The sequence below is a fragment of the Lithobates pipiens genome, unplaced genomic scaffold (assembly GCF_037356315.1).
Source record: "Lithobates pipiens isolate NorthernLeopardFrog02 unplaced genomic scaffold, aLitPip1_a1.2 Scaffold_3, whole genome shotgun sequence".
Classification (NCBI taxonomy): domain Eukaryota; kingdom Metazoa; phylum Chordata; class Amphibia; order Anura; family Ranidae; genus Lithobates; species Lithobates pipiens.
Window position 1 is genome coordinate 47262630 of NW_027507790.1, and position 15375 is coordinate 47278004.

Consider the following 15375-nt stretch of genomic DNA (forward strand, 5'->3'; position numbering starts at 1 on the left):
GATGCATCAGCCATGTACTTTTTTTTTTTTTTAACAGAAACGTTTTTTATTAGTAAAAATAAAATATGTACAGTGTCATTACATCTGAGTTATTCATTGTCAAGGCATGTATTTGCACAGATTTAGATAACACGTTTTTCCTCTAAGACATTACTGAGAGTAAGTGGATGAGTTACACTTAGGTCAGGCTTGGAGAAGCTTATCGGAATAGCCTATTACTAAGGTTCCCATATCAGTCTATCCTGAACACCTCATGTAGGTATGTAAATGAAGGGATCGATTGTGAGGAGAGGTCCTGTCATAGGCATGTGGAGGGTCTATAATCTATCTTCCTCTACCTACGCTTCTATTCTTAAATAGTGAGTGCCCAAGCTTTTATCCATGCGCCCCATATTTTATCATATTTTTGCGGGCATTTCCGTCCCTTGTACGTAAGCTTATATATGGGTAGGACCGAGTCCACTAGTGTGTGCCACTGTTTGGGGGGATGGCAACTTCCAGTTTTGTAGCAGGACGTTTCTAGCATAAAACGACAAGTAGAATATGAGGAGACCCTTGTGGTTGGAATGTGTAATTGAATCTGTAATTCCTAAGAGTAATACCCTGGGATCCATTGATGCTGAAAGGTCGGCCACTGTATTAATTTCCGCCAGTATCTGCTCCCAATAGTTTTGTATAGCCGGACAGTCCCAAATTACAAGCGGTTGGAACGTACTATCATGTAAACACTTGGGGCACACCTCAGATTGTGCAGGGTATATTTTTGCCAAGTGTTGAGGGTTATAGTAAGCCCTGTGGATAAATTTGCGTTGAATGAATCTATCCTTTGCGGAGATCACCCTGGGGATATAAGTGAAAGAGGGAATGTCTACCCTCCAATACTGACACAGGGGCGACGGGTCCTTCGAATTTCCACACATTAATCTAAGGTATAGGGAGGAAAGGATCTTGTCGACCCCTCGAGAGATAAGAAATCTCTCTTTGTGGTGTGGCTCCACTGAGATGGTGCCTGGGAATTGCGTCTGGGTTGCATGTTTCATGTGCAGATACCTAAACAGAATCCACGAGGGGAGCTGGTATATCTTTTAGGTCTGGGAAGGGAAGTAGGACCCCGGCTGGCTTAATGAGTTGGATCTTGGTTACTCCATATCTGGCCCACGAATTAGGATCTGGTATGGTGCGAAAGTGTGGAAGCCTGGGGTTACCCGAGAGTGGAGTGTGAGGGCAAATAGTTTTCTCTCTAGCTGCCGCAGTGACTCTGTCCCACACCTGCGCCTTAGTCCGCATCAGGGTAGTGGCCTGTGGGGAAGCTTTCATCTCCCTATAGACCGCATTCGTTAGGGCGGAGTAGGATCCCACTATGGTCGCCTCCAAATTAACTGCAGGGTTGGACCGAGTTTGAGTGAACCACAAACGGACGGTAAGCAGAACCGCCGCCCAGTAATATTTTTGAAAGCATGGCAGCGAAAGTCCTCCCAGAGATAGGGGGAGTTGTAGCTTGGTCTTGGATATTCTCGGGGGTTTCCCACCCCAGATAAAAGAGGGGATTACCCCATCTAATTTATGGGATCAGGGTTTTTCTAAAAATATATAAGAATTTGGGGAGGAAGGTCATTTTAAGGAGATTAACTCTGCCTACCGGTGTTAAGGGGAGTGTCCTCCACGTCAGGCATTTAGTTGTTAGGGATTGTAAGATTGGATATAGGTTGTTCGTTAGGTACTGGGCACTGGTAATCTCAATGCCCAGATATCTAAAGCTGGAGACTGTCTGCAGGGGGGAGGAAGATGTCGACATCATCGGGGAGGTCGAGTCAGAGTAGGAACAGGTTGGATTTCTCCCAGTTAATCCGAATCGTCAAAGCTGCCGTAAGGGAATCAGTAGTGTCACCCAAATAGAGCAGTGTATCGTCTGTGTACAGCGATACCCTCTCCACCAGGGGGCCCACCTGCAGTCCTCTAACTTCACTCGTTGAGCGGAGAAGGATTGCCATAGGCTCAATGGTCAGGGCAAACAGCCCCGGGGAGAGGGGGCACCCCTGCCTTGTGCCCCTACAGAGGCGAAAGGGGGGGGAGAGGGTACCACCAGCATGCACACACGCTGTTGGGGAGGAGTACAGTTGTTGAATCCAGGTAATGAACTTGGGATCGAACCCAAATCTAGCCAGGACTTGCCATAGAAAGACCCATTCTACTGAATCAAAGGTCTTTTCCGCGTCTAATGAGGCCACTGCCCCCCTCCCCCCCGCAGGCCACTATCCTTAAACTGTGCTATGTTTGTATGGATCCGGCGGATATTGACGTCTGTACCTTTACCTGGCATAAAGCCCCGTCTGGTCCCCGTGGACTAAGGAGAGTATCACTGCATTCAATCTACTGGCCAGTATATTGGTTAATATTTTCGCGTCAACATTCAATAAAGATATGGGCCTATAGAAAGAGCACAGTGTGGGGTCCTTCCCCGGTTTGGGTATAACAACTATCACAGCTTCTGACATGGAATGTGGGAGATCATGTGATGTTAGAGTTTTGGTAAGTATCGAGTGATAATGAGGGCCTATTACCTCTATGTTAGTTCTATAAAACTCACAGGGGAGTCCGTCAGGTCCAGGTGTCTTCCCTGCCTGCAGAGACTTGATGGCCTTTTGGACCTCCTGCAGTGTGATAGGACATTCTAGACCTTGTGCCGCCTCAGCAGACAAGGTCGGGAATTCAATTGTGTCAAGAAATTAAGCCAGTTCATATAGGTGGGTGTAGTATTGTTCAAACCTGGCATTGATGCCAGCTGGCTCCGAGATTAAGGTGCCGTCTTCTGCCTGTATATTTGCTATACAAGGGCTCCCCGACCTCTCCCTCGCCAGCCAGGCTAGAAGCCTGCCGGGATGTTCACCCTGCTCAAATATGCCGTGGGTCTGAGAGAGAGGGAAGCGACGGCATGAGTCAATGCGAATCAAAGCCAGTTCTCTGTAGGCTGTAAGCATATCCGTATGAGCACCAGGATCTGGGGAGCTAGCATAGCGATCCTCTAGCCTCAGGGCCTTAAGTTCAGCCACTGAGAGCTCAAGTCTCGCCTCCTTTCTGACTTTTGCAATGTTAAATTCATATCTGCCCCTGGCATAGGCCTTGATTGCATCCCAGATCGAGGCCTGGGATGCAGTATTTTCGTTATGGGTCCAGTAGTCCCTCAACTCAGACAGCATCAACGGTTCCAGCTTTTCGTCCGTGACCCAGTATCTGGAGAGTCTCCAAAACCACGACTCGGCCACTGTGTCAGTATTCATTGTCACCATAACTGGGGCGTGGTCGGAGATGCCACGTGAAAGGATGGAGACCACAGAGACCCTGCTCAGCAGGGAGTCACTCACATAAATTAAATCGATGCGTGACATGGTGGCACGTGTAGCCGAGTGACACGTATATATCTCATATCTGGGTGTTTCCATCTCCACGCATCATGCAGACCAAACGTCTCCGCCCATCTTGCCAAGCCCGGGTCTGTTGTCTGGCTTGGGCTTAGCCTGTCGGTCCTAGGGTTAGGGGTCATGTTAAAGTCACCCGCCATGATAATATTTGTCGTGGGATACTTAGTGATTACGTTGAGGATCTTATACAAAACAGTAATTTGCCGGTGGAGGGATATAGAGGCCTACAATCTCCATTTCTACTCGGCAGCAGGAAAACGCATGCTATATTTCAGGCCTGTCGGAGGGCAAGCTTTACCTGGTCGAAAGATTTTCTCAGTTTTTGAGCAGTTGCTGGAGAAGGCGTTCAATGTAGAGGTTGTTCCGCCTGTTGCGGTTCTCCGCATCCTCAGCCCAGTATTCCAGAGCCCGGACCTTGGTAGTGAGGGTGCGGAGGGAGGTAGTATGATCTCAGAGCACATCCTCAGCGTCACCCACCTGCTGTTCGGCCTCCGTCAATCTGGATGTAAATTTATCCATGTCCTTACGAATCAGCCCCATCTTCCTTTGAATGGCATCAATCTTACCCGTCAGCGTCGTTTGGCAAGTACTAATGGCTTGCATGAGGGCCGTGAAGTTATCCTGGTCCTGTATCGCAGGGTCTGCTTCCTCGGTCTGCGACGGCATATTTGACAGAGTGCAGGCCCGGTTCCCCTTTGCTACGAGGTTGTGTGCATTGTGTAGAGGCTTTCGGGTGTGCCGCCGACCTGCGCTTGTAAGGCATACCAGTCCAGGGATTCTCAGGCAGGGTCTTGATGGCTTCAAATGGGTAAATGTCCGCAGGGAATCAGGATTTTGGCAGGCAGGATAGCGGAGCTCTCACACTATGCCCCTGCTCCAGTCGCCATCTTGTACACGCACCCCAGCCATGTACTTTACTGCCTTCAGTATCATTGGAAAAGAATCAAAGATCTTTCCGTGATGTGCCTGCCTCTACGTAGCTTTTCAGCTTCTCTACCCAGCATTCAAGGTTCCTTGCGACAACTGTGGAAGCCATAGCAGGTTTGACGCTGGCTGATGTGGAATCCCATGCTTTTTTCATGAGTCCGCTCTTTTATCCATTGCATCCTTCAGCATCCCCATGTCCTTCGAATGCTAGGTCTGTGCGTCGGGAAACCCGCGAGAATGCAGAATCTACCCCTGGTTTCTTATTCCATACTTCGGACTCCTTATCTTCGAAGGGAAACCTTCTCCTAAGGGTCTTGGAAAAGGGCAATTCCTTCTTTTTTTTTTTCCAGAAAAGATTTTATTGAAAAATGCAAGGCATACAAATGTGCAAGTCAGAGAATCATCATAAACACAAAGTGCTGTCACAACCCTATCAACTCGCAATACAGATAGAACTATTACACTATTACAGTGGTCGTGACTAATAGAACATTGTTATACAGAGGTACAACTTGTTAGCAAACACATAACTACTATGAACCTATCATTTAAAGAGGCTTACTCAAGTCGTGCCAGGTAGTGCTGGGCCTGAATACCCCGCCTGCAGGACCCGTATCCTCCGGTCCTGCTAGGGTGGAAGGGGTGATGTAGCTCCCGGCACTCGTGACCGAGTGGGAGAGCAGACAACTGCCTTGTTGCAGTCCTATAGAGTTAAAACAACTGACTGGGACAATGTGGGGGGGGGTAAAGGATTGAGGGGAGGGGGTAAAGGGAAGAAGACAGTAAGGGTATAGGGGGGGAGAGAAGAAGAGGGGGCGGGTGGGCATGGGTGTCCCCCCCGGCCCCCGCCGACCTTGCGCCTCTTTGTTTTATAAATGTAGGGGAAAGAATGTCTTGTATTTATCTGTGGTTTGAAAGTGTTTCCAACACGCCCATATGGTCGAGAATTTCTGTAGTCTGTCTTGAGTGGTATATATTAGTTCTTCCATCTCCTCTATCCTAGCGACTCTGGTCAGCCATTCCCTAATGAAGGGAATGTCAGTAGATTGCCAGTGTGTGGGAACACACAGCCTGGCCGCGTTAACCATATGCATGGCTAATGATTTAAGGTAGGTCCGTTTCGGTAGAGTCGTAAGGTGGAGGAGATATTGCGCGGGGTTATAGTCTAAGGTGTAGGTGGTGACCTGTGCGATAATGGAGTGGACTTCCTGCCAGAAGGGTTGTAGTAAGGGGCATTCCCACCATATATGAATCATTGAACCTATCGCTGTCTGGCATCTCCAGCATGTGTTGGGAATTGTAGGGGAGAATTTGTGCAATCTAGCAGGGGTCCTGTACCATTTAGTGGCGATCTTATACCCATTTTCTTGGATGGCCACGTTCATCGAGCCTTTATGGACGTAAGTAAATATATCCTCCCACTGTTCATTGGTAAGGTTGACCTGCAAATCCTTTTCCCAGGAGCTACGCGTGGGAGTCATCAGTGCCCGGTCCGACTCATCATGCAGAAGTACATATATGCTCGATATTAAGTGTCGCAAAGGGGTGGCGCTCGTGCAAAGGCGTTCGAATGGGAGAAGTTGTCTGCACCATGTGGTAGATGGGTTTACCGAGGCGAGGAAATGGTTCACTTGTCTAAATGACCAGAAGGGGAAGCTTCGAGTCGGGAAGAGTGCCACAAGGTTCTCATAGGAACGTGGTCTATTTTTGTGAAAGAAGTGGTGTGCTAGAACCTCCGCATGAGGCCACTCTCTGCTTAAGAATGCAGTGCATTCTCCCGGGCTGAACTCTGGATTGTTGCGCAAGGGTGTCATGGGCCCTGGTCGCGAGGATATTTTGTAAAGGCGTAAAGCCTGGTTGAAGGCCACCAGGGAAGGAAAGATAAAAGGGTGTGTTTTAATGGCCTGGTTCCAATGAGTCGAGGCGATCCAGGGGAGGGAGTAGAGCGCTCCTTTAGTAAAATGCTGTTCCAGAGCAATCCAAGCCTTTCTGACCTTGTGGATCCGCCAGTCTACCACCCTGGTTAGGTGGCAAGCTAAATAATATTTGGCCAGGTCAGGGAGGCCAATCCCTCCCCCTGATTTGACCCGAGTTCGAGTTCTTCCATATAAAGGTGGTGCAGGACTTTTTATACGTTGCAAAAAAGGAGGGAGGGAGGTGAATCGGGATCGTTTGCATCAGGTATAAGAGTCGGGGGAGGACCATCATCTTTACCAGCGCCGCCCTGCCGAACCAGGAGACGTTTAAGTTGGCCCAATCAGCTAGTTCCGTTTGGATTTTGAAGAGCGCGGGTAGAAAATTTTGTTTGTATAACTCAGATATTTTCTTTGTGATTTGGATACCCAGATAAGGGATGCTATCCTTCCGCCATCTAAATGGGAAGGAGTCCTGACAATGAATAGCTTCTTGCAGGGGAAGTGAGACGTTAAGGGCGTATGATTTTGAGTAATTGATCTTGAAGTTTGATAATTCCCCGAACTGTTTCAAGTCACTGAGAAGATTAGGCAGGGACGTGCGCAGGGACTGCAGGGACAGCAGAATATCATCCGCATATGCTGCTACCTTGAACTCTCTATCGCCCACCACACACCCTTTAATATCAGGGTTGGCTCTTAATCTGTTGAGCAGGGGTTCAAGTGTCAGAACAAAGATTAAGGGTGACAGGGGGCAGCCCTGACGCGTCCCGTTACTGATGGAGAAGGCGTCCGACAGGAGGCCATTGACTTTCACTTTAGCTGAAGGGTTCGCATACAAGGCATCAATATGAGCGCACATACGTGGCAGGAGTCCAACTCCCTTCAGTACTGCCTGCATGTAATCCCAAGCCACCCTGTCGAACGCCTTCTCCGCATCAAGGGACAAAAAGAACCCGTGGGATAGGGTAGAGTTAAGCCAGTGGTGTAGATTCAGCGTGCGGATGGTTTTGTCCCTAGCCTCCCTACCGGGGATAAAGCCTACCTGGTCGGAGAAAATGAGGCCGGGAATGAGGGGGAGTAATCTATTGGCAAGCATCTTTGCATAAAGTTTGATGTCTACATTAAGTAGCGATATGGGCCTGTAGTTGGATACATGCATTGGGTCCTTGCCGGATTTGGGGATGACTGTTATGTGTGCCTCCAGCATACGGCCTGGGGGGGGTGTTGGAGTCTGCTAGAGTGTTAAGTACCCGCAGTAAGGGAGACGTCAGTTCGTCTGTAAAGGTTTTGTAGTACATAAGAGGTAAACCATCCGGTCCCGGGCTTCTACCCACCTTCATTTGTTTAATTGCTAATAAAAGTTCCTCTGAAGAGAGAGGGAGTTCTAAGGCTTGGGCTTGTTGAGCTGTGAGTGGTTTCGGGCAGTATTGGGAAAGGAATTCTCCAATTTTGTCATTACGGTCGCCTACAGTAGGTATCTCTTTATTGTCTCGCGGCAAGTTATACAATTTGGAGTAAAAGATTTCAAATTGTTTGGCAATGTCCGTGTTTTTGGAAAATATATTTCCCTTGTTGTCCCGAATCTGGTGTATAGTCGTCTGGGATTTGGCTGCCTGGACCGTGCGGGCCAGGAGTCTCCCGCTTTTATTCCCATGTTCGTAGAACATTTTTTGGCCTAGGATGTATCGCCTCCTGGTGCGTTTCCCTAGCTCATCCAGAAGCATAGAGCGTGCATGGATGAGGTCCTGGAGTGTCGATCGGGAGGTGGTCTGTTTGTGCGCTCCTTCAAGTTTATGGATTTGTGCAATGAGGGAATTGATCCGTTCCTGACTTCCCCTTTTCGAGGCGGTTGCTAGAGATATAAATACCCCCCTGAGGACACATTTGTGAGCCTCCCAAAGGGTGAGAGGCGAAGTATCAGGGGCAATTCCTTCTTTACAGTCTCCGAGAGGATTATATGGACTGGGAATACTCGATTTAGTGTCATCCAGTCCTTGGTGCATTTTGTCGTGAACTGACAGTTGCAACTTCTCCTCCTGTATTGCAAGGGTAGTGTAGATCGCTCTTAGAAGTCATCCACTTCCTCCAAATATAGCTTGTACCTAGAGGCTCGGCTATCGTCTTCCTCCTCCTCATCTGAATCCCTGTCAGGCTCTGTACCAGCATGGACTTGACTGAACTCTGTGAGCTTTGTAAGTTCCCTTACTGAAGGGAAATCCTTGTATTGCTGGGATGTTTCCTCTTTAACTCAACTCAGTGTGTAGGAGTTCTCAGTTTAACCATTTAAAGACTAAATCTTTTCTGACACTTGTTGCTTACAAGTAAAAATCCTGTATTTTCTGCCAGAAAATCACTTAGAACCCCCAAAAATGATATATATTTTTTTAGCAGAGATCCTAGGGAATAAAATAACGGTTTTTGCAATATTTTACGTCACACTGCATTTGCGCAGAGGTCTTTCAAATGCATTTTTTTTGGAAAAAAAAATACACTAATGATAAAAAAAAAACAAAAACGAAAAAACAGTAAAGTTAGCCCATTTTTTTCTTTTGTCCAAAAGTTTTTTGCAAATATCATTTTATTAATATCACACATATGGGGTAAAGCCCCGAAACAAACAGTAATAACTGAAACAGTGAGGGTCGCAGCCTCTCAAACATGCTTTACATTTACAAGTATTGCAGCATAGGATTAGTCAGTCTATCATACACTGGCATCCGGCCTTGTAGGCATCGCCCACTTGGACAGAGCCGGTAAAGAGATCCTTGCCACTCCACGTCAATTAATTATTCCGAGGCCTAGTCCAGCACCTCAGTGTAAGGTCACTGCAAGCAGGTTTGGGGCCACGGCCAAGACAAAGAGTGAAAGCGTAGATAAATTAAGAGAAGAACAGAAAAGAGGGAGAGATGGGGGAGAGAAGTGGAGGGGGGAGAGAGGGAGAGACAAAAGGAAGGGGGGGAGGAAGGAGGTGGTGGGGAAGGAGGGGGGGTGGGGGAGGGAGGGATGGGGTCGGCGTTCCCTTTGCGGTCTTCTATGTAGTTAATTAGTTGCCGATGAGGGCCTTGCCCTCATCCGAGTACACAAACGTATTCCAAAGAGACCAGGTATTTCGATATGTTTCCTGTCTATCTTGGGCTGTTAGTATCAGATCCTCCATTTTGTTGATATCTTCCACCTTCCACATCCACATTGCTGCAGTCGGAGGTGTTTGTTGCTTCCAGAGTAAAAGGGATACAGGATTTGGCTGCATTCGTTAGGTGACGTAGTATCGATCGTGTGTATTTCCTAGGGGGTAGGGTCGAAACATGCAGCAAGAAGAAAGCCGGGTCATTCGGGATTTGCCATTCTGTAAATTTTTGAGAGATGGTTTGGACCGCTGCCCAAAACTCCGAAAGCCTGGGGCAGGACCAGAAGATGTGAAGAATTGTGCCCCTATCTTCTCGACAGCGCCAGCAACATTCAGACGCGCCAGGGTAGATAAGGTGCAGACGACTAGGTGTTAAGTACCACCTCACAAGGATTTTATAATTCATCTCTTGTATTTTTGTGCATAGCGAGGACCTCAAAGCGAACCGCAGTATGTTATTAATTTGGGTTTGCGTAAAGGTGCGGCCGAGATCTACTTCCCATTTTGTAAGACCTGCAATGCATGGTGGTTGCGTTGGCGTATTCAGTAGTAAGTACATTTTAGAAAGGACTTGGGAAATTGGTTCAGTGTCAGAGCAGTATTCCTCGAATGTAGTTATCGGTCTGGCATAGTCTAAGGGGTTCGGGATAGACTGAAGAAAGTGGTGTAAGCGTGCGGCGTTCCAGAAGTCCAGACGATACGGACTGATAGGGTCCATAAGGTCGGATATGGAAGTCTAGCTACCCCGTGTTACAAACTGAGAGGCCACGGTGAGGTTGGAGTTTCGTAGTGGCTGAAATTGTGTGTTCGACAGACCCGGCGTAAATCTGGGGTTACCTAGGATTGGTGTTAATGGGGACGTCTTGGTCGTCAGAGAATGTTGTAGAGCCGCCTTCGCGCCCTGGTAGATCATGTTACCTATGAGAGGGTGGGTTTTCGTTGCTTGCGGTAGTGCATCTCTGCACCAGAGAGCTGTCTTTAATGGGATAGAGCACTGTTGTTGCTCAATTTGGGCCCAAAACTTAGCGTCGAGATTGCGACTCCAATCCAACAGCCTACCCAGGTGTACAGCAGAATAATACTGTTTGATGTCTGGTAGCGCCAACCCCCCATAATGTTTCGGTAGGGAGAGTTGAGAGCGTGGTATCCGAGGCTGCTTTTGTGCCCAGACAAAACGGGTGAATAGTGCCTGCACCTGTTTAAAATATGCGGGTGGGATTTTGATCGGTAGGGCCTGGAAGAGGTATAAAAATTTGGGTAGGATGCACATTTTCAGCCGAACCAGGAGTGAATCCCTTTGTGCCATGAGTCCAAAAGCAACCTCACCTTCGTTAGCAGGGGGGGGAAATTGCGTTCGTACAGGTCCGATAGGTCAGGTGGGATGTTAGTCCCTAGATAAGTCAGGGTGTTGGTCGTCCATTTAAATTGGAAATTAGATTGCAAGGCAGGTAGTAAGCGTGGCGGTACAAGGATTCCCATAGCTTCTGATTGGTGAAGTTTATCTTCATATTAGATAACTTCCCGTATTTCTCAAATTCCTGAAGCAAATTTGGCAATGATATCCCTGGATTGGTTAGTGTGAAAAGCATATCAGCATAGGCCAAGAGCTTGTGTTGCGACCACCCGACCATCACCCCTCGTATATCAGGGTTTAGTCTGATCGTGGCTAAAAAGGGTTCCAGGGATAATGCAAACAGGAGAGGGGATAGTGGGCATCCCTGCTGCGTCCCCATTTGCGATCGGGAAGGGGGCAGAGAGAGTCCCATTAATTTTGACTTGGGCCGATGGGTTGGAGTATACCCCAGCTATCCAATTGATCATTCGGTCTCCCAACCCCACGTGTCGGAGCACTGCAAACATAAATGACCAGTTCACACCGTCGAAGGCCTTCTCAGCGTCAGTGTTTAACAGGACACATGGGGTTCCTGTGGTTCTCACCACATGGAGTAGATTTAGTACTTTTGTGGTACTATCGCGGGCTTCTCTAGAGGGGATAAAGCCTACCTGATCTAGGTGTATCAGTTGTTTGAGGTGGTCAGCTAACCTTGTAGCCAGGTTCTTAGTGTAAATTTTTAGGTCTATATTCAGAAGAGATATCGGTCTGTAGCTACTACAGGACGCTGGGTCCTTCCCCTCTTTAGGTATTACCGAGATATGGGCGTTCAGGGAGTCTCTGGTAAACCCCCCGCCCGTTCCTATTGCATTAAATAACTTGAGCATGGGTTGACCTAGTAGTTCTGACAGTTTTTTATAGTATTGCAGGGTATAGCCGTCCGGTGCCGGGGCTTTCCCCGGCTTCATGGACCCTATAGCTCTATGAATCTCAGTCAAAGTTATTGGGGATTCTAGTTCCTCTCTGGCTTCAGGCGAGATGGAAGGTACTTGGGATGAAGCAATATATGCGGTCAAGGCCGCCTGTGTTGGGGGGTCTGTCTGGAGGTTATAGAGATCTGAATAGAAATTGCGAAATTCTTGGGTGATATGCGTGGGCATATTAACCTTCCGGCCTCCCGACGCAATAATGTGGGGGATATATATCAAAAGTTTACGCTCTCTGACTAGTCTAGCTAGCAGTTTCCCGCATTTGTCTCCCGCTTCATAGGACATCTTACGGCAGGACTGTGATTTGTTTCCTCGTGATTTGTAGATCAGTTTCAGAGGACTGTGTAGGGGCGTGTTTATGTCTGGCCTCTGTAGCATGTAGTTTCTCTAATAATTGGTCAAGAAGTTTAGTGCGTTCTCGCTTAATCTGCGCTCAGTGTTTAATTAAGACGCCTCTGACTACTGCTTTGTGGGCTTCCCAGAGAACGCCCGGGTCACAGTCCGGCAGATCATTTTCCCGGAAATAGTAACGCAATGTCGTAATCACGTCTTCTAGTACTTCTGGGGTCTACAATAAACTTTCATTGAGGCGCCAGAATTTTTGAGTCGGGGGGGTACGTCAGACAGTTTATAGGTCAGGAATACCGTCGCGTGGTCCGACCAAGTCCTGCTTCCGATAGAGGAACTCTCCACTGCATGGAGTTGGGAGTGGGGTATCATGAAATAGTCAATGCGAGTGTAGACCTTGTGCATGGGAGAATAAAATGTATAGTCCAGTTCTCCGGGGTGTTGTAGCCTCCATACATCAATAAGTTGTGGAGTTGTGTAACGCCTTTGCAACACGTTTAAGCTGGCTCACCGGCATGGAGGTTCGACCAGCCGAAGTGTCCACAGATGGTAGTAGTGGGGTATTAAAGTCTCCGCCTAGTAGTAGCTGTCCTGCTTTAAATTCCTGTAGTTTCTCCATAGTTCTCTCCACAAAAGTGGCTTGGAGTTCGTTAGGGGCATAGATAGTCGCCAGGGTCACTTGGACAGTGCCAATGAGTCCCTTCAGGAAAACATAACGGCCAGAGGCATCAATCAGTGAATCCTGGCATTTCCACGGGAGTTTGTTAGAGAGAAGTATGGAGACCCCCTTTGATTTGGCTATTGGGTTGACAGAATGGTACGTGAACGGGTAGTGTCTATTGCGTAGATATGGTAGTGCATTAGGTTTGAAGTGCGTCTCCTGTATAAAAGCCACATCTGTGTGCAACCTTTTTAAATCTGCCAGCAGAATACGCAGTTTTTCCGGTGTATTAAGGCCGTCCAAAAGTTTTGACTACCTGTTTTTATTTAATAGTTTTTTGTTTTTTAATCTAAATTATACATACAAGTAAACTGATTGGAGGTTTGTTTTGTTTAATAAATGTTTAAATGCCAGAAATTTTCTGTATCCCTTAAGGCTGCTTTCACACTGGAGCGGGCAGGCATTGATGGTAAAATGCTGCTAGTTTTAGTGGTGCTAATCAGCTGCTAGTGGGGCTCATATAACCCAGCTAGCGGCCGAGTTAGAGGTTAAATGTGCCCATGAAGCACCGCTACCAAATCGCATTGCATGCGCTTCGGCAGTGGTGCCCATTCATATCAATGGGCAGGAGTGGTATACACCACTCCAAAGTTGCTGCTTGCAGGACTTTTTTTAACATCATGCCAGCCCATCGCCTCATTGTGAACGCATTCAGGCTTTCACACAGACTGCAGGGGAGCCGTTTTGCAGGCACTTTACAGGCGCTATTTTTAGCCCAAAAGTGCCTGAAAAACGCCCCAGTGGGAAAGGTGTCTGTTAGATTTTATGAGATGAGGGGGGAGGAAAAAAAAAAAATGGGCATCATATATTGATTTCTAAATATTGGCCAGAGAAAAAACGATATCGGTCGACCTCTAATTCAGAGCACTGCACACATTTTTTTCACACATTTGAATGGATGATTTTGTATTTCCTTATCATCCATTCTCACTTATTTTACACACATTTAGCTTTCTTCTATTTCCCAATAATTTTTGCATATCTCATTCACACACATTTTTCAGCAATTAGCTATATCCATTTAACACGTTCAATCCAACACTTTTTTTTTTTTTTGTGACACATCACACTTCTCTTTTTTTTCTTTTTCACAGATTTGGGTAATACATATACATTCAGTACCTAATGGACTAGTGTTGAGGGCGTCTGGTCGGTCAGCTTCTGTTCCCCCTGGCCTGCCCCCTGACATTGTTGGGGGGGGATGGTCGGAACCCTACCTCAACCCCGGATGAGACGGTTATATCTCAGCTCTAACCGTTCCCATTGCTGGAAGTTCTGCCCAATTTTTGGGCTATATTATAAGTCATTTTTTCACTTAAGTGGATAAATTTGATACTCTCTCTATTTAACCGAGGTTCTGCATATATTATTTGTCATATTCATTTGCTTTTTTAATAAAAACATGCATCCCACCCCTGATGACTGGCAAGAAGCCAAGAAACGCGTTGGCTTCTCAAACATAGGATGCCCAATTAAGCTTATTTTAATCCTTGATAATATCAATTTTGTCCTATAGAGTTTGTACTCATTCATGTGATTTTATGATTTTGATTAGTAATTTATGTATTTCTGATATGAACTGCATCCATGTGTGTCCATCGATTTGTCTGTACTCCAGATTTTCTGATTATTATGAAAATATATTAATTTTATATCTGTATTTATATTACTGAATTACTATTGTACGCATTCAGATCATGGACTATCCCTAGGGGTTACGGATTATAAATGAAATCTAAATCATTTTATCTACTCACATGTATTCATTATTTTTATTTTCAATTGACATGCTTCATTTAAAGTCCCACTTGCCCACTTTTTTTAGACCACCAGATAGAAAGGAAACAGTGCCCCATGCAGTGCAATCCCAGCAGCAAAAACCCAGTCCACACCGCAGGGTCCGAATGAAGTTACCTCTGACCGTGCAGCACAGGCTCCCTGCAGGGAGGATCCAAAAAAACAGCAAAACATAAGCCCATATGGATCAGAATAAAGGCACCACTGTACCCCTGACTGGGACTGACTGGTGCTTGGGGTGTCTGCTTCCGCAAATGGTTGTCAGTCTGTCCTCCATCTTTGGCAGAGAATGCAGCGGGATACTGAGAAACCATCTTTTTTTTTTTTTTTATGTCCCAGCATCATCAACGAGGGCTGGAAGCACCAGTCGATGGACCCGCCCCCGGTGTCTGCGTTCCAGGTGTTTGGAACCACTACCGCCACACCCCTGCAGGAAGCAGCGTCAGCAGACATGACGTCACCCAGCAGCTGGGACCCGGAAACCGACATGCCAGCGCATGCTGCGCGCTCTTGCATCCCGAGTTGGAGAGACCGGGGACTCCAGAACAGCCCCCGTCCCTACCGGGGGGAGGGGGTGCTAGGATGGTCACTGCAAGAAGACACAGAGGTAAGCCAATAACCTCAACATTGGAGAGAGCGCAGCATGTGCTTCCACCATGGCGGAGGAAATAACTGAAGCCATGGTGGAAGAAGAGGGATTTAAAGGCTGCACGTATTTCCTGGAAAATGGGTGGAGCTGCGCCCTTTTTAAGGTTGTACTGAAAGGCGATTTGAGAAAAATCCCCTGAGGATTGCAAT